This window comes from Loxodonta africana, chromosome 8 (assembly GCF_030014295.1).
Source record: "Loxodonta africana isolate mLoxAfr1 chromosome 8, mLoxAfr1.hap2, whole genome shotgun sequence".
NCBI lineage: Eukaryota > Metazoa > Chordata > Mammalia > Proboscidea > Elephantidae > Loxodonta > Loxodonta africana.
In genome coordinates this window covers 76082870-76102480 of record NC_087349.1, presented here as the reverse complement: position 1 = coordinate 76102480, position 19611 = coordinate 76082870, and the positions used below count along the sequence as shown (strand labels likewise).

The 19611-nt window shown below is 38.0% G+C and overlaps 1 protein-coding gene across 1 annotated transcript in view; it reads left to right on the top strand.

The window, feature by feature from the left end:
- Nucleotides 1–19611, top strand: part of MEOX2 (mesenchyme homeobox 2) — an 85016-nt gene that overhangs the window by 51310 nt on the left and 14095 nt on the right. The window lies entirely within an intron of this gene.

Below are 19611 nucleotides of genomic sequence, written 5' to 3'. Positions count from 1 at the left end.
ATACTTAATCTATTAATTATTAGTATTTGTGTGCATTGATGTGTTGTAGAAACATAATGTTCCCTTCTGAAATCTATCAAGACTCTCTAAAGTGATGACTTAGAGAAATGGCAAAAATATTCCTATAGTGATGGTATGTGCACAATTTTTCCATTCTCTGAAGTTACTGAAGGCACTTATTCTGAAGTTATACATTTGGATATACCGACAAAATCTCTCACCCGCACAATTCTTACTGAAGACAATCTAGTCCTTGGCTTGGAAATGGGAAGTCTTGGCTGCGGTATAGGAGGTGGTGTATTTACATGTAAGTTCTTCACAATAACTTCTGAATCAAGTTAGTCATTCCTGGAGACAGTCATTGTAACTTGGAGTTATTGATCACTTGTCTCAAATATTATCTGTATTCAGTGGTTCTGAACTGGGGGCTATTTTACTCCCTAGGGGTTATTGGCAAAGCCTGGTAACATTTTTGAATGCCACAACTGGGATAGCCTGCCAGATTTAGCAAATAAAGATACAGGCTACCCAGTTAAATTTGAATTTCAGATAAATGATGAATATTTTTTAGTATAACCTTGTCCCATGCAATATTTGAAACGTACTTAAAAAAAAAAACTTGTTTCTGTTGAGTCGATTCCAACTCATAGCAACCCTGAAGGACCCAGTAGAACTGCCCCATGCGGTTTCTAAGAAGCAGTTTGTGGACTTGAACTGCCAACCTTTCAGTTAGCAGCCTGAGATCCTAACCACTGTGCTACCAGGGCTCCATACAGGGGACACACTTATACTCAAATATTATTCAATGCTTATATGAAATTTGAGTTTATCTGGGTGTCTGGTATTTTATCTAGCAACACTGAAGTGGGGTAGGAGTTGCCACTGGCATCTAGTGAAGGCCAGAGCTAGTGCTAACATTTTACAGTGCATGGGACACCCCCTCCCACCTTATCATTTTTTTTTTTCAGTATTTTATTGAGTTTTTGGTGAAAGTTTACATAGCAAATTAGGTTAACATTAAACAATTTATACACATTTTTTATCAGTGACATTGGTTACATTTTCCACATTGCATTAACATTCTCATTATTTCCATTCTGATTGTTTTGTTTCCATTATTCTATCTTCCTTGGCCCCTGCCACCATCCCCGACCTTCTCATCTTTGCTTTAGGGTAAATGCTGACCTTTTGGTCTCAAATAGATGACTTTTGTTTGTTTGTTTTTTTGTCTTACGTATATATGCGTGTGTGCGTATACACACATACACACGCACACACACACACACGCACACGCACACACACACACCTACACGGAGCCCTGGTGGCACAGGTTAAGAACTCAGCTGCTGACCAAAAGGTCGCAGTTCAAATCCACCAGCAACTCCTTGGAAATCCCACAGGGCAGTTCTACTCTATCCTATAGGGTCGATATGAGTCAGAATTGACTGGATGGCAACAGGTTTGGTTTTTTGGTTTTATGTATATATATATATATATATATATATATATATATACAGGGCAGGATTAAAGCATGTGAGGGCTCTAGATGCTGATAACTGTTATTCCCTCTGCTCTGCTTACTCATGCATTAGAACAGGGTATGTGAGTTATACATATACACGCATGTGTGTGTGTCTCAGCCATCCATGATGTAACTTCTTTTTTTTTTTTAATAACATTTATTAAGCTTCAAGTGAACGTTTACAAATCCAATCAGTCTGTCACATATAAGTTTACATACATCTCACTCCCTACTCCCACTTGCTCTCTCCCTCTTGAGTCAGCCCTTTCAGTCTCTCCTTTCTTGACAATTTTGCCTGCTTCCCTCTCTCTCTATCCTCCCATCCCCCCTCCAGACAAGAGTTGCCAACACAATCTCAAGTGTCCACCTGATATAATTAGCTCACTCTTCATCAGCGTCTCTCTCCCACCCGCTGACCAGTCCCTTTCATTTCTGATGAGTTGTCTTCGGGGATGGTTCCTGTCCTGTGTCAACAGAAGGTCTGGGGAGCATGGCCGCCAGGATTCCTCCAGTCTCAGTCAAACCATTAAGTTTGGTCTTTTTATGAGAATTTGGGGTCTGCATCCCACTGATCTCCTGCTCCCTCAGGGGTCCTCTGCTGTGCTCCCTGTCAGGGCAGTCATCGATTGTGGCCGGGCACCAACTAGTTCTTCTGGTCTCAGGATGATGTAGGTCGCTGGTTCATGTGGCCCTTTCTGTCTCTTGGGCTCTTAGTTGTCGTGTGGCCTTGGTGTTCTTCATTTTCCTTTGCTCCAGGTGGGTTGAGACCAATTGATGCATCTTAGATGGCCGCTTGTTAGCATTTAAGACCCCAGACGCCACATTTCAAAGTGGGATGCAGAATGATTTCATAATAGAATTATTTTGCCAATTGACTTAGAAGTCCCCGCAAACCATGTTCCCCAGACCTCCGCACTTGCTCCGCTGAGCTTTGAAGCATTCATTTTATCCCGGAAACTTCTTTGCTTTTGGTCCAGTCCAATTGAACTGACCTTCCATGTATTGAGTGTTGTCTTTCCCTTCACCTAAAGCAGTTCTTATCTACTGATTAATCAATAAAAAACCCTCTCGCACCCTCCCTCCCTCCCCCCCTCGTAACCACAAAAGTATGTGTTCTTCTCAGGTTTACTATTTCTCAAGATCTTATAATAGTGGTCTTATACAATATTTGTCCTTTTGCCTCTGACTCATTTCGCTCAGCATAATGCCTTCCAGGTTCCTCCATGTTATGAAATGTTTCAGAGATTCGTCACTGTTCTTTATCGATGCATAGTATTCCATTGTGTGAATATACCACAATTTATTTACCCATTCATCTGTTGATGGACACCTTGGTTGCTTCCAACTTTTTGCTGTTGTAAACAGAGCTGCAATAAACATGGGTGTGCATATATCTGTTTGTATGAAGGCTCTTGTATCTCTAGGGTATATTCCTAGGAGTGGGATTTCTGGGTTGTGTGGTAGTTCTATTTCTAACTGTTTAAGATAATGCCAGATAGATTTCCAAAGTGGTTGTACCATTTTACATTCCCACCAGCAGTGTATGAGAGTTCCAATCTCTCCGCAGCCTCTCCAACATTTATTATTTTGTGTTTTTTGGATTAATGCCAGCCTTGCTGGTGTGAGATGGAATCTCATCGTAGTTTTAATTTGCATTTCTCTAATGGCTAATGATCGAGAGCATTTTCTCATGTATCTGTTGGCTGCCTGAATATCTTCTTTAGTGAAATATGTGTTCATATCCTTTGCCCACTTCTTGATTGGGTTGTTTGTCTTTTTGTGGTTGAGTTTTGACAGAATCATGTAGATTTTAGAGATCAGGCGCTGGTCGGAGATGTCATAGCTGAAAATTCTTTCCCAATCTGTAGGTGGTCTTTTTACTCTTTTGGAGAAGTCTCTAGATGAGCATAGGTGTTTGATTTTTAGGAGCTCCCAGTTATCGGGTTTCTCTTCATCATTTTTGGTAATGTTTTGTATTCTGTTTATGCCTTGTATTAGGGCTCCTAGGGTTGTCCCAATTTTTTCTTCCATGATCTTTATCGTTTTAGTCTTTATGTTTAGGTCTTTGATCCACTTGGAGTTAGTTTTTGTGCATGGTGTGAGGTGTGGGTCCTGTTTCATTTTTTTGCAAATGGATATCCAGTTATGCCAGCACCATTTGTTAAAAAGGCTATCTTTTCCCCAGTTAATTGACACTGGTCCTTTGTCAAATATCAGCTGCTCATACGTGGATGGATCTATGTCTGGGTTCTCAATTCTGTTCCATTGGTCTATGTGTCTGTTGTTGTACCAATACCAGGCTGTTTTGACTACTGTGGCTGTATAATAGGTTCTGAAGTCAGGTAAGGCGAGGCCTCCCACTTTCTTCTTCTTTTTCAGTAGTGCTTTGCTTATCTGGGGCTTCTTTCCCTTCCATATGAAATTGGTGATTTGTTTCTCTATCCCCTTAAAATATGACATCGGAATTTGGATCGGAAGTGTGTTAAATGTATAGATGGCTTTTGGTAGAATAGACATTTTTACTATGTTAAGTCTTCCTATCCATGAGCAGGGTATGTTTTTCCACTTAAGCATGTCCTTTTGAATTTCTTGTAGTAGAGCTTTGTAGTTTTCTTTGTATAGGTCTTTTACATCCTTGGTAAGATTTATTCCTAAGTATCTTATCTTCTTGGGGGCTACTGTGAATGGTATTGATTTGGTTATTTCCTCTTTGGTGTTCTTTTTGTTGATGTAGAGGAATCCAAGTGATTTTTGTATGTTTATTTTATAACCTGAGACTCTGCCAAACTCTTCTATTAGTTTCAGTAGTTTTCTGGAGGATTCCTTAGGGTTTTCTGTGTATATAATCATGTCATCTGCAAATAGTGATAACTTTACTTCTTCGTTGCCAATCCGGATACCTTTTATTTCTTTGTCTAGCCTAATTGCCCTGGCTAAGACTTCCAACACGATGTTGAATAAGAGCGGTGATAAAGGGCATCCTTGTCTGGTTCCCGTTCTCAAGGGAAATGCTTTCAGGTTCTCTCCATTTAGAGTGATTTTGGCTGTTGGCTTTGCATGTTGAGGAATTTTCCTTCAATTCCTATTTTGGTAAGAGTTTTTATCATGAATGGGTGTTGGACTTTGTCAAATGCCTTTTCTGCATCAATTGATAAGATCATGTGGTTTTTGTCTTTTGTTTTATTTATGTGATGGATTACATTAATGGTTTTTCTGATATTAAACCAGCCTTGCATACCTGGTATAAATCCCACTTGATCAGGGTGAATTATTTTTTTGATGTGTTGTTGGATTCTATTGGCTAGAATTTTGTTGAGGATTTTTGCATCAATGTTCATGAGGGATATAGGTCTATAATTTTCTTTTTTTGTAATGTCTTTACCTGGTTTTGGTATCAGGGAGATGGTGGCTTCATAGAATGAGTTGGGGAGTATCCCGTCATTTTCTATGCTTTGGAATACCTTTAGTAGTAGTGGTGTTAACTCTTCTCTGAAAGTTTGGTAGAACTCTGCAGTGAAGCCGTCCGGGCCAGGACTTTTTTTTGTTGGGAGTTTTTTGATTACCGTTTCAATCTCTTTTTTTGTTATGGGTCGATTTAGTTGTTCTACTTCTGAATGTGTTAGTTTAGGTAGGTAGTGTTTTTCTAGGAATTCATCCATTTCTTCTAGGTTTTCAAATTTGTTAGAGTACAATTTTTCATAATAATCTGAAATGATTCTTTTAATTTCATTTGGTTCTGTTGTGATGTAGTCCTTCTCATTTCTTATTCGGGTTATTTGTTTCCTTTCCTGTATTTCTTTAGTCAGTCTAGCCAATGGTTTATCAATTTTGTTAATTTTTTCAAAGAACCAGCTTTTGGCTTTGTTAATTCTTTCAATTGTTTTTCTGTTCTCTAATTCATTTAGTTCAGCTCTAATTTTTATTATTTGTTTTCTTCTGGTGCCTGATGGGTTCTTTTGTTGCTCACTTTCTATTTGTTCAAGTTGTCGGGACAGTTCTCTGATTTTGGCTCTTTCTTCTTTTTGTATGTGTGCATTTATCGATATAAATTGGCCTCTGAGCACTGCTTTTGCTGTGTCCCAGAGGTTTTGATAGGAAGTATTTTCATTCTCGTTGCTTTCTATGAATTTCCTTATTCCCTCCTTGATGTCTTCTATAACCCAGTCTTTTTTCAGGAGGGTATTGTTCATTTTCCAAGTATTTGATTTCTTTTCCCTAGTTTTTCTGTTATTGATCTCTAGTTTTATTGCCTTGTGGTCTGAGAAGATGCTTTGTAACATTTCGATGTTTTGGACTCTGCAAAGGTTTGTTTTATGACCTAATATGTGGTCTATTCTAGAGAATGTTCCATGTTCGCTAGAAAAAAATGTATACTTTACAGCAGTTGGGTGGAGAGTTCTGTATAAGTCAATGAGGTCAAGTTGGTTGATTGTTGTAATTAGATCTTCCGTGTCTCTATTGAGCTTCTTACTGGATGTCCTGTCCTTCTCCGAAAGTGGTGTGTTGAAGTCTCCTACTATAATTGTGGAGGTATCTATCTCGCTTTTCAATTCTGTTAAAATTTGATTTATGTATCTTGCAGCCCTGTCATTGGGTGCATAAATATTTAATATGGTTATGTCTTCCTGATCAATTGTCCCTTTTATCATTATATAGTGTCCTTCTTTATCCTTTGTGGTGGATTTAAGTCTAAAGTCTATTTTGTCAGAAATTAATATTGCTACTCCTCTTCTTTTTTGCTTATTGTTTGCTTGATATACTTTTTTCCATCCTTTGAGTTTTAGTTTGTTTGTGTCTCTAAGTCTAAGGTGTGTCTCTTGTAGGCAGCATATAGATGGATCGTGTTTCTTTATCCAGTCTGTGACTCTCTGTCTCTTTATTGGTGCATTTAGTCCATTTACATTCAGGGTAATTATAGATAAATAAGTTTTTAGAGCTGTCATTTTGATGCCTTTTTATGTGTGTTGTTGACAATTTCATTTTTCCACATACTTTTTTGTGCTGAGGCGTTTTTCTTAGTAAATTGTGAGATCCTCATTTTCATAGTGGTTGACCTTGTTAGTTGAGTCGTTACGTTTTTCTTGGTTTTTATCTTGAGTTATAGAGTTGTTATACCTTTTTGTGGTTACCTTATTATTTACCCCTATTTTTCTAAGTAAAAACCTACCTTGTATTGTTCTATATCGCCTTGTATCACTCTCCATATGGCAGTTCAATGCCTCCTGTATTTAGTCCCTCTTTTTGATTATTGTGATCTTTTACCTATTGACTTCCATGATTCCGTGTTATGTGTATTTTTTTTTTAATTAATCTTAATTTGTTTGTTTTTGTGATTTCCCTATTTGAGTTGATATCAGGACGTTCTGTTTTGTGTCCTTGTGTTGTGCTGATATCTGATATTATTGGTTCTCTGACCAAACAATATCCTTTAGTATTTCTTGTAGCTTTGGTTTGGTTTTTGCAAATTCTCTAAACTTGTGTTTATCTGTAAATATCTTAATTACGCCTTCATATTTCAGAGAGAGTTTTGCTGGATATATGATCCTTGGCTGGCAGTTTTTCTCCTTCAGTGTTCTGTATATGTCGTCCCATTCCCTTCTTGCCTGCATGGTTTCTGCTGAGTAGCCAGAACATATTCTTATTGATTCTCCCTTGAAGGAAAGCTTTCTTTTCTCCCTGGCTGCTTTTAAAATTTTCTGTTTATCTTTGATTTTGGCATGTTTGATGGTAATATGTCTTGGTGTTTTTCTTTTTGGATCAATCTTAAATGGGGTTCAATGAGCATCTTGGATAGATATCTTTGCGTCTTTCATGATGTCAGGGAAGTTTTGTGTCAGGAGTTCTTCAACTATTTTCTCTGTGTTTTCTGTCCCCCTTCTCTGTTCTGGGACTCCAATCACCCGCAGGTTATCCTTCTTGATAGAGTCCCACATAATTCTTAGGGTTTTTTCATTTTTTTTAATTCTTTTATCTGATTTTTTTTCAGCTATGTTGGTGTTGATTCCCTGGTCCTCCAGATGTCCCAGTCTGCATTCTAATTGCTCGAGTCTGCTCCTCTGACTTCCTAGTGCGTTGTCTAATTCTGTTATTTTATTGTTAATCTTCTGGATTTCTACATGTTGTCTCTCTATGGATTCTTGCAACTTATTAATTTTTCCAGTATGTTCTTGAATAATCTTTTTGAGTTCTTCAACAGTTTTATCAGTGTGTTCCTTGGCTTTTTCTGCAGTTATCCTAATTTCGTTTGTGATATCATTAAGCATTCTGTAAATTAGTTTTTTATATTCTGTATCTGATAATTCCAAGATTGTATCTTCATTTGGGAAAGATTTTGATTCTTTTGTTTGGGGGGTTGTAGAAGCTGTCATGGTCTGCTTCTTTAAGTGGTTTGATATGGATTGTTGTCTCCGAGCCATCACTGGGAAACTAGTTTTTCCAGAAAATCCGCTAAAAAAAAATGCAGTCAGATCCCTATCAGAGTTCTCCCTCTGGCTCAGGCTATTCAGATGTTAATGAAGCCGCCTGGGGAGGGTGGGGGAGGGAACAGAGAGATAGGAGAGTAGCACCTCAGAATATAGCCAGAGTTGCTTGTCTTGCTTGGAATGACTATTATATCTGAGATTCCCACAGGCGCGTCGCCTATGTGTGCTGGCTGTGTGGAGATTGCCCCCGGGAGGTCTGGCCCGCTGGAGTCACTGTCAGATCCTCCGCTTCCAGCCCCACGCCCAGCGTCAAGGCTCCCCTACTGGGACGGTGCACTCTCGACTCCAAAATCAGTCGCTGCCTCCCAGGGACTTCTCGTCCCTCCAGCTGCGTGGCCGTGCCGCCTCCGAGAACCAGTTGGGCCTCCTCCCGGGGTTAGTTCAGATGAGTGGAGCAGCTCTCCGTGCTTGTGCCGTGACCGAGTGTCCCAGCTGGGACGCTGTTCTCCCCGCTCCAATACCAGTCGCTGCCTCCCGGGGACTTCTCCTACCAGCTGAGTCTCACGCCGCCCGCGCGACCCGGCTGGTCCCCTTCCCGGGGTTAGTTCAGGGGGGTGGAGCAACTGTCCGTGTTTATGCCGTACCTGCGTCCAGTCCAAATCCCTGCGGGAGGGTTCCCCGGCTCGGACGCTGCTCTTTCTGCTCCAAGACCAGTCACTGCCTCCCGGGGACTTCTCCTACCGGCTGCGTCCCACGCTGCCCGCGGAACTGGCTGGTCCCCCTCCCGGGGTTAGTTCAGGGGGGTGGGGCAGCTCTCTGTGCTTGTGCCGTACCTGACTGGTACGCTGGCTCCAGGCTCTGGAAACAATCGCTGCTTCCCCGTATTAGTTCGTTCTCCGTCTCTAAATCTGTGTTTGTTGTTCAGGGTTCGTAGATTGTTATGTATGTGATCGATTCACTTGTTTTTCCGTGTCTTTGTTGTAAGAGGGATCCGAGGCAGCGTCTGCCTAGTCCGCCATCTTGGCTCCGCCCCCCGTAACTTCTTTTTAAATGTGACTATGATATTAGCAATTGAACGCAAAAGTGGTGTATGCCATTTTAGTGGAATGAGATGAATTGGATTATAAAATTTTTAGTGGTTGCGGAGTACTATGACTTTTACTATATACCACATTTTCTACAAAAAGAATATGCCACATATTCCACAACAAAGAAAAATGAGTCAGTGACCTTAGTTGTTTCAATAGTCAGTGTAAAATTCTGTTGCTCTCTCACAATGAAAAACTGACTTTGGCCAATTTTGTTTTAAACAGCTCATACTTCAGTCTGGGTGCTTATTTCATAATATATGCTATGATTACAAATGAACAAATGAAAAGATGTCATAAAAGAAAACTTAATGATCGAGAAACAAATATTATAACAATTACTGCATTTTATTTTTAGGTAGATCTTTCATCTCTAACATGTTGTAATTAAAAACATTTATTTCTATTCTTTGCTCTTACAAAATTTTCAATGATTTCATCACAATTAAGCTGCCGAACAATAGCTGCTTCCATATATAACGAGGATAATGAATTGAGTGTTTCTTGAATCATTGTTGTCAGCTGAGGATCTCTGAGTCTCTTTAGGGACGAAAATGAGCATTTCGTCGTGCAGTTTGTGATCATTGAAGTTAGGAATATGTGTAAAACAATTTCAACATTGGGAAATACACTTTTTTTTTTAATCTTCTGTTATGGAATCATATATGTCTACATGAATAAATTTATCTTTCCTGAATCTGTAAACCTAGTTCTCAGGTAAGAATGAAATTGTCTCACTTCTCTGTAAAGGTTTGTATTTTAAGTCGTCAGGGTAAGCCTGCAGTAATTTCTTGAATGCTTTAATACATTCTTCATCAGGTATATCCACGCCCTTTGTTGCTTTCTTGGAAGTTGAATTTAGAAACACCCTCCTTGTTGCAAAACAAAAACACACTTCACACAATATTAAATTTTGCATCCTCTTAATGTGCCTAATACCTCTTTTACTAGCGTATGTAGAGTAATATCAAGCACTGTGTCCCACACAACAGGCAGAAAAAAATTAAACTCATTTGATACACAAATTAAAACTTTTGGTGTTAGGTAAATATTAATATTTCCAGTATATATTTTTTTACATTTTCTATGTTAGTATCAAATTATTACCAATGTTAGTATTATATTAAATGTATGCTAGATTTTGTCCCCATGTATGCCAAACATATATATTTTAAAAAATTTTTGTTGTGCTTTAAGTGAAAGTTTAAAAATCAGGTCAGTCTCTCATACAAAAATTTATATACACCTTTCTATATACTCCTAATTGCTGTCCCCCTAATGAGACAGCACACTCCTTCTCTCCACTCTCTGTTTTCGCGTCCATTCGGCCAGCTTCTGACCCCTCTGCTCTCTCCTCTCCCCTCCAGACAGGAGCTGCCCACACAGTCTTATGTGTCAACTTGATCCAAGAAGCTTATTCTTCACCAGTATCATTTTCTATCCCATAGTCCAGTCCAATCCCTGTCTGAAGAGATGGCTTTGGGAACGGCTCTTGTCTTGGGCTAACCAAGAAGGTCTGGGGACCATGACCTCTGGGATCCTTCTAGTCTCAGTCAAACCATTAAGTCTGGTCTCTTTATGAGAATTTGGGATCTGCATCCCACTGCTCTCCTGCTCTCTCAGGAGCTCTCCGTTGTGTTCCCTGTCAGGGCAGTCATCGCCTGTAGCTGGGCACCACCTAGCTCTTCTGGTCTCAGGCTGATGCAGTCTCTGGTTTAGGGGGTCCTTTCTGTCTCTTGGGCTCAAAATTACCTTGTGTCTTTGGTGTTCTTCATTCTCCTTTGCTCCAGGTGGGTTGAGACCCATTCATGCATCTCCAAACATATTTTAAAGATATGAATATTATTGTTTACAAAACTTAGGACACGACTCTGTATGTAAACACTATACAGTTAAAAAGTAACATGATGATTGAATTCATTACTATAGTTGACTTATTCGAGTTCCCTTGCTTTTATGCATCACCTGGGACTGGCGTTCCCACTGGTTGTTCACTAGGGCATGCATAAGAGCATGCTGTTGTGTTTGTATCATGGCAAAGAGCATTACTGGCTCACCTGGCTGGAGTTGCTGGATCAACGGATGTGGATGTACAAGACAGTTCTCTCAGAATGAATCAGAGACTGATTATCTATTAATATAATCTGTCCTTGCCCAGTAACCACTCATGTTGGATCCAGTTGCATATTGTGTGAATGTAACAAGAGTTAAACTTGATAGCACAGCCCTACCTCTTGTTTGTTAGAAGGAAATTGTATACTCCCAAGAGACCTACCAAGATTAGGAGTTTCAGTCACACGGGAGGGGAACATAGGAGACAGATGTCAGTGAGGGTGTTGAAATGGTAGGGGCCTCATAGCTTAAACAACCTTGCACCTGTTCTTGTGATCCTGCGTGAACTTTATTTCCAGATGACACTCTCACACTCTGGAGCTGCTATCAATTTCATTTAGTGCCCTGCCAGTTCCCTTCCATTGCAGCACTCACTTTTTCTTGTATCTTGTGTGCTTGGCATCTATGCATCTTTGCTTTGGACTACTGTTGCCCCTGTTTTGTTGATGCCCTAAGCATGTGTTTACCTTGCTTGTTGGGCAATTCATCTGTATGTGTGTGTGCGTGCACATGTGTGTGTATATATATATATATTTATATATTTATATATATATAGGCACAGTACTCACGGTGATAGTTTATTTTATGAGCCAATCTGTTATTTAGTTGAAAAGTGACCTCCAGGATTAATTTCAGTTCAAAGTTTAAAGGGTATCTCAGGGATTTCTCAGGTCTCTGCCAGACCAGCAAGTCTGGCCTTTTTTTTTTTTTTTTTGAGATTTAGAGTTTTGTTCTACGATTTTCTCCCGTTCTATCTGGGACCATCTGTTGTGGCCCTGATCAGAATGGTTGGTAGTGGTAGGTGGGAACCATCTAGTTCTTTTGTCTCTGGATAGGTAAGGCCTTGGTTCGTGTAGGCAATTGGTCCTGTGACTGGTTTCATCTCCAAGTTTTTGGTTCCCTTCTTTCTCTTTTGCTCCAGATGAGTAAAGACCAATAGTTATATCTTAGATGGCCAATTGCAAGCTTTTAAGGCCCTGGATGCTACTTATCAAACTAAAAGGCAGAACATAAACTTTATGGACTATGTTGTGCCAGTTGACTATGATGTCCCATGAGACTATGGTCCTAGCATTCAAACACAGAAAACCAATTCAGCAAGGTTTTTGGATAAGTCTGGGAAGTATTCAAGACTGTGCCTGCTATGTACTTTATTGTCTGTACGAGTATATGTGCAGCACTCATAAACATGTATATACATATGCCTACCAATACACCTATATATGATCACGTACATACACATATATACCTTCTTATATCCATTTTTTTTTAATATCCATGTATGCATAGATATCTATCTATGTAATCACCCATGTGTTTTTTGGTTGTTACAGCTGTTGTTGCCAAATTGTATATATTATAGCTTTTACCAATAATGTTCCATATTCGTGTGTATTTCTTAGTGTCATCCTTTACCTTGGTTAAATTCTGCTCACTTCGCCAGCATTTGGCGTTGCCTTTCCCATCACCAGAATTAACAACGTCTATTTTTTTTTTTTTTTACTGTCTAGAGAGTGATTCCCTCTCCTTCCATCTTTTTTCCCTGCTAACCACCAAAGAACATTGATTTCTATGTGTATGCCTATTTTTGTCTTCTTATAAAAGTGAGATCAGACAATATTTGTCCTTTTGCGCTTGATTTATTTCACTCAGCATAATGTGCTCCATATTATTCATATATATGTATATATTTATGAATAGTAATAAAAAAAAAAAAAACATTGCTGTCAAGTCCATTCTGACTCATAGCAACCCTACAGGACAGAGTAGAACTGCCCCATAAGGTTTCCAGGGAGGGCCTGGTGGATTTGAGCTGCTGACTTTTTGGTTAGCAGCTGAACTTTTAACCACTGCACCACCAGGGTTTCCCCTAAAGGTATAGTAACACTATATAACTCCAAGCCATTTGCTGATGATAAAAGAACTGGATGGGAGGCGATTGAGGGACTTGTGTGGAGGTTTATATCCTCTTCATGACCTTGCCTATTGCTTCTGCATGTATTACAACGTAAGTGCGAATGCCAGCATTATCTTCATGCACCTACAGCGTCTCTGAGTAAACTAGGCACAATAGTTGGCAGCAAATATTTATACTGTTGGCAGCAAACATTTATACTCTAGCAGAGAAAAAATTCACCTATAGAGTGGCAGAATGTGTTAAGCATTGTAAGAAAAGAAAAAAAGAGCTTGATGAGAACTCTTTGATGAGAGGAGTTCTATGTTCCTTAAAATAATCGGATTGAGGAATACTTAACGTAATGCTGTATATTAAGAACATCTTCATTAAAAAAAAAAAAAATTTTTTTTTTTTCTTCATTAGGAGTTCCTAATTCCACTGAAGGTAGAATTGATGCTTATTGTGAACTCATTGGTTTTAGTGCTGTCATGACATGCTATCCAGATGTGTGCATGTGCCTTGCTTTGTGGCATAATCTTTCTGTAGTTTGTTTTCTCTCTGGAATGTAGCAAGAGGCATAAAGCCAATTTTGGGCATGCATAACCAGTTTCTAAGCCTAGAAATATGTAGAAAGATCTAAGAAGCTTACATATACACAGAAGACGTGCTTGTTTTGTTTTTGTGTTAGATGTTTTAAACTTGATAATGAAAATAATTAAATGTTTGCCTTATTTGACCAAAGGTAGTTGCACTGTATTCCAGTTTTGTGTGTTTTTGGTCTCTCTCTCTCCCTTTTTTTTCTTTCCCCCAAATGTAACTGATTTTATTTAACATTTGGAATTGTACACCATTAATTACATATTAATGTCATCCATACATTTCAGTTCTTTGTGGATTTCACTTTGTATTTTGTCAGGAAGGAAGAGCCATTGGGTTGCATCCCTTTCGTACCAGGAAGAACTACATAGAAAATAGTAAAAAATGTAAGATAATAAAATTAAACAAACTCAACTGATAAAGTCCCATTGTTTAAAAACAGAGATAACACTAAGAAGAGGCTATAAGGTAAAACTGGATTCAAATGTTGATGAACACAAAAAAGTAGAGAATTGAAATGAATTATGGACTAGGTACCTGCTTAAATTGGCTAAAATTCCTGTAACTGCCAGTATCTTAAAATTATAGGTGGGGTAAGAGGATGCAAAGAGAAACATTTTATGGTATTTACCAGTTTATCCCAGGAATGCAATGTAAGGGTCAGGGCAACATCTTGACCCTTGCATTACCTATTTTAACAAGTATCTATATCTATTGGCTGGATGAGTTTAGAGATATGAACATTATATTTTATGTAAGTTATGATATATATGTTTTCAAAGTATTCATATTTAGGCTAAGTTATAAAATTAGCATCCGTTTAAGAACAATCCTGTGGTAACTTCAGCTCTCTCTTTTTTACACACATGCACACTGTCTCTCAAACCATATATATTTGAACTTGGCTTATTTACTCTTTCATTTTTGGTAAATTTTCACAGCCTAGGCACTGTGTTTATGATGAGATATTTTCAAAAATCAGCTTTTTCCAAATTCTCTTTCATTCTAAAAGGCAGTTTAAATAAAGCATCTCATAAAGCATCTTGGGGCTCAACACTATCTCCCTTTACATCATTACGTAGTATTACATGATGTGAGAAAGCAGTTAGGAATTGTAAACTTTGCTTATGTAAGTAGCTATTGTTAAATACTTACATGGTCATGTATATTTAAGTTTTTATTAATCTGACTTTAAGTTTTAGTTGAATAAAAACAAGTCTGAACATACTGGAAAAAAAGATCTGTAAACTAAAATTGAAGAACTTTTACATAAAATTCTTAGCTACACACAGTTAATCTTTGAATATAGCCCTCCACGTGAGAACCAAATTCCTTTAAGAAAAATGAATAGGATATACTCTGTAAATTATTTATTCGAAACAAAAAATTGCCTGTACAAATATAATAAGAAGTAATCTATCTGTATTTCACAAAATCGGGATTTATCTGACTTAATTCATCCCTGAGAGGATATTAGACTATCCCATGAATAATCAAGGAGGTGATAGTAGAGCAGGATGGCCAGATGGTGAAAGTGAGTAAATTCATCGACTGACAATCACTAGTTCACCAAATAAGATAATTTTTGCATGTTAAAGGCAACTGTTATCATGATAATTTAAGTCTATGGAAATTTTTTGTTGTTGTTGTTCTGTGAAATGTGGGTTTGTGTTATAAGAGAAACTATTACCCTAACTATCCTTTTTTTCAAATTGAAGGTACAAGAAATAATGTTTTCAAGGTGAATTTCTGTTCTAGATCTAGCATAAAAGCATAGTGGTTTTCAATTCTATTTTTAACTGGTTACACAACTCATCTATAATAGAGGCTCACTATGGCTGTGGTTCTCAAATTTGCAGAGTATTGGCAAGAGAATTTAGAATCCCAGAGGAAGGCTGTTTACTTTGGAAAACAACAAACCAAACCAAGACATACAAACGTAACATAAAACAACCATGGAGAGGCTGAAACGTCTATCAAAAAAGCTGGACTAGCAGATTGGATAAATTCCTCATAAAGAAGGCAACTTCCTGTTTAAATGTGAAAATTATCAGTATCAAATGGATTATTCTATAAGTATTTCTTATTCCACCCACAATCCCCATGCCTATATAATGATGGTTATTGGCTAGTTTTCTATGCCTACTGCTTGTACAGATTTGCTAATAAAATAACAGAATATCTATCATTCCGAATAGCTTATAAAACATGGATACAAAAAGTTACAAAGGACTAAAATATGTTGAGGTTTAGCACTCATTCTTTCTTCAGAATATGGAACAAGAATTAATTTAAATTCAAGCTGTATAGATGTTCCTTTACATTTTGATAGTGTACAGACACAGGTAAATTATGTTCTTCATTTAAACAAGTTAATAAGTTTACTCAGGGTAGCCAAAAATACATTCAGTTGTACTTTAATATTTCTCTTTTGCTAAAGAGCATGCTGTGCCACTAGTGAACAGACCAAGCCCCCACATTACTTGCCTTCAATAAAACATGATTATCTTTTGGCATCCTCTTGCACTAGGGGAAATAAAAAGTCACATGTGGAGAAGTTCTAAATGCTAGACAGAAATGATCCTTGGAGGGCAATTTTTATCCTCCGCGGAAGTATTGCAGACTTCTTCCATTAGCGTAGTCCCAGGGAGCAAAAGGTTAGGGAACTGGGACTGCCAACTATACCTGAACACATAAGTCAATATTTCCTCAAAGAGGTGAGGGAGCATGAGGGTGCACTCGCCTGTGCATTAAAGTATCTGAGACAAAAAGCAACAATTTTAATATTTTACATTGAAATATAGTATACAGATGGTGACATTTTGTTTGTGGTTGTATTGAAGAAAGGAAGGCGGTTTCCAGATTCCCCTCCAACACCTACCATTTGGCATAGGCTATGGGAGGTTGAAGAAAACGGAGGGAGGTTTGCTTCAGTTGAAACAGCTGGGAAACAGATGGAAGCTAATGAGAAATTTGCCAAAAGCCTCATCCAAGCCTCCCACACATTTTCCACCTAAGCAAAGCCAGTCAGGTGATAGTGGCAGAGGCTTCGGGGTCAGAAAATGATAGGCTATGGGAATTGTGGGGAAAAAAAAAGTCAAAAGGATTTAAACACCCAAGTTCAGAAATGTAATTCCCAGGAACATGGCTTTAATAGGAGTAAAAAAGTTGGAGCATTGTTGTGAAACCCACAACACAATCACAGATACAAAGATACAAGTGTGCATAGGGTTCATTGGTGCTGGTACGACCTCCACTATATTGACATTCTCTCTCTTAGGTGATCATGTCAAGAGGCACACCCACTCTTCATCACATTAATTACAGTTTAATTGTCCTGTCCATCTGTGATTATTGTAAATGTAAGTATGCACAGCTCCATTTTAGTCACTGGGTTTTACTTGGTGAGCAATTGTGGTTTGGAACTTAGGCCTTCAGTAAGTTGCTTTTGGATTTAAATGTTGAATGGTAGCCAGACTTTTGTTTAAATCCAGTCACGGGATACATAATCCTCCTGTTATATATTTCTAGTTATAGTGGGAGCATTTATAGACCCATTACATGCGACTGTCCTTCTGAGTGTTGGCTCATGTTTTCTGTTTTTGTGTGTGTGTTTGTATGTGGGGGAGTGGTATTTGTGAAGTATTTTAGAATATTGCAAAAGCTTAAAGAGATAGGTTTCAAAGAAACAAAAATAAATACAAGTTAATAGCTTTCTTCAATGTGGATTTGTTCATTCATACTTACATAAGGGAATGTGCTAAACATGAATCATTCAAATTGAATTGCTCATGAGAAAAAACGCTCTGGCTTTGCTGTCAGTTTCCACAGTTGCTTTCCTGAAGGGAAAAGAGTATTGTCCCCACATAAAGAATAATCGGCCACAGATTTCAGACTGAGCGTGGCTCCAGTTGGCAAAAATTCTTTTGATTCACGTGAGAACATAGATCCTTGTGAGAGGGACCTCTTATCTGAATGTTCTGTGCTGTGACTGAGTTTGTGGTTGGCCAGAACAGCCAATGGAAAATTAAAAAAAAAAAAATCAGTCATCTGAAAGTTTTGCTCACAGAATGCCAGAATAGCTAAACGCTTCCAATGACATGGATCTTGGCAAATTTGTAGCTTAAAAAAAAAAGGGGGGGGGGGATGATGGACTGCAGTTTCCACTTAGAGCCAGGTAAGTTGGCAGCGTTTAAATATGGTCTACCTGAGAATTCACACATCATCTATTACATAACTCACCTGATCCCAGTGACTTCTTGTAAAATGCAATCAGCCCGTGTGTGACATCTCACAAAACCACTTTTTACTCTGAATAAGGTCCCATATGCCCTGCCAAGGTGTGGAGCAAGTCAACGTGGGGATAAGTGACAAGAGCAGAAGTGTGGTCAGTGAGTTATGAAGAATTTCAGACATTGCTAGTGCACCAGTCAGTGAGACATACTCTGTGATCCGTCACAGGAAAAGTAATGGCCAGTGTGCCAAAATCTTGATGCAAACTTATTGCTGCTGCTGCTGCTACTAGACCTAGAAAACTTCACATCTGGCCAGCTTAGATTCTGGTGAGAATCAAACAAAATTGTTTACATGAGTATGCCTTGTCTAGTGGATTTCCATTTATACAAAGCCCTCCTTACTCCATTTAGACTTCCCCCGACAGACAGAAAGAATAAAGAAACCTAAAAAAGAAAAATCGTCTGTTTTGTATATTGACATGCTTGTGTATCATTGAATGAAAAAACAAATGATGCATCTAAAAAGATTCTTTACAAGCCATACCATATTACATTTGTCAATCTAAAACACAAAGTCTTTGCCTTTGTAACCGTTGGTTAAGCATCGTGCTTTCTATATCCCTTCTCTCATTTGGACTCATTGAAGATTTATTTGTACTCCCATTGGATGGAGATATCACTAGTTGTGTGTACATGCTCAAAAATACTTAAAAAAACTGAAATACTTTTCACGAGGGTACAAACATGCCACTTTATCATGATTATGTTATTTTACCAAGGATAAATTGGACATGAATTATTAGAGCTGGGTACAATTGCCTTTGAGTGGTGTATGTGAAATGTTTTTTTCATTGTAGAAACATACTGTTCTTCAGTATAATTAAGACTTCTAATCTACATGTCAGAGATAGTGTGAGGACATATGAAATACTCCTGTTAATTATCTCTTGAACCCTTGAGAGAAAAAATGGAATGATATGCTCTAAATTATTGTTATTTCTATGTGGCCTTGTAAGACTTGGTGTTGTGGACAGTTGATGTTACCTATTGTGTGTCTTCTATTTATCTCATACGTAATAAAAAGAAACCATTTTAAAACTCTGTTCATTTATTAAATTGTATAAACACCATTTTATTTATAAGGATTCCATGTTATTTTAAGTATTATACAAAATAAAAGAGCATTGTTATTGCCCTCAAGAGAGATTTTGCCTAAATAAATATAAAAAGATCAATAAGTGCACACATATATTTATGTATGCTTAATCTGAACTTGAACAGGCTTTTATGGTCCTGTTGCATTCAACTGGCCCTAAATATTTGGATTGCTCAAATATTCATATGTTGAATCGCCACTAGTTTTTTAGGCTTATTCCTTTCACTCATACTTAGAGCTCAAGTATAAAAAAAATTTTTTTTTTTTTAAGTATATGAGCCATTTATTGGGAAAAATCTTATCTACGATTGTTTTGTAGAGAGGACTTAGTTTGTAATTATTATACTAGCATATTAAGAGCAATTACAATTTCTGTTCATATTTTGTAAGAAGAAAATTAGACAATTCCCTAATTAGGCTGTTAGATGAGGCCAGATAAAAAATAAATAGATCTCACCCTGCTGAGGTGAGACAGATCTTACCATCTTTGATCTCTTTGTCTCTTGGAGCATAATACCTGGGAAAGAAGTTACATAATAAACATTTCTGGTAAGAATAATTGAGTGTGTTAGAATGAATGAA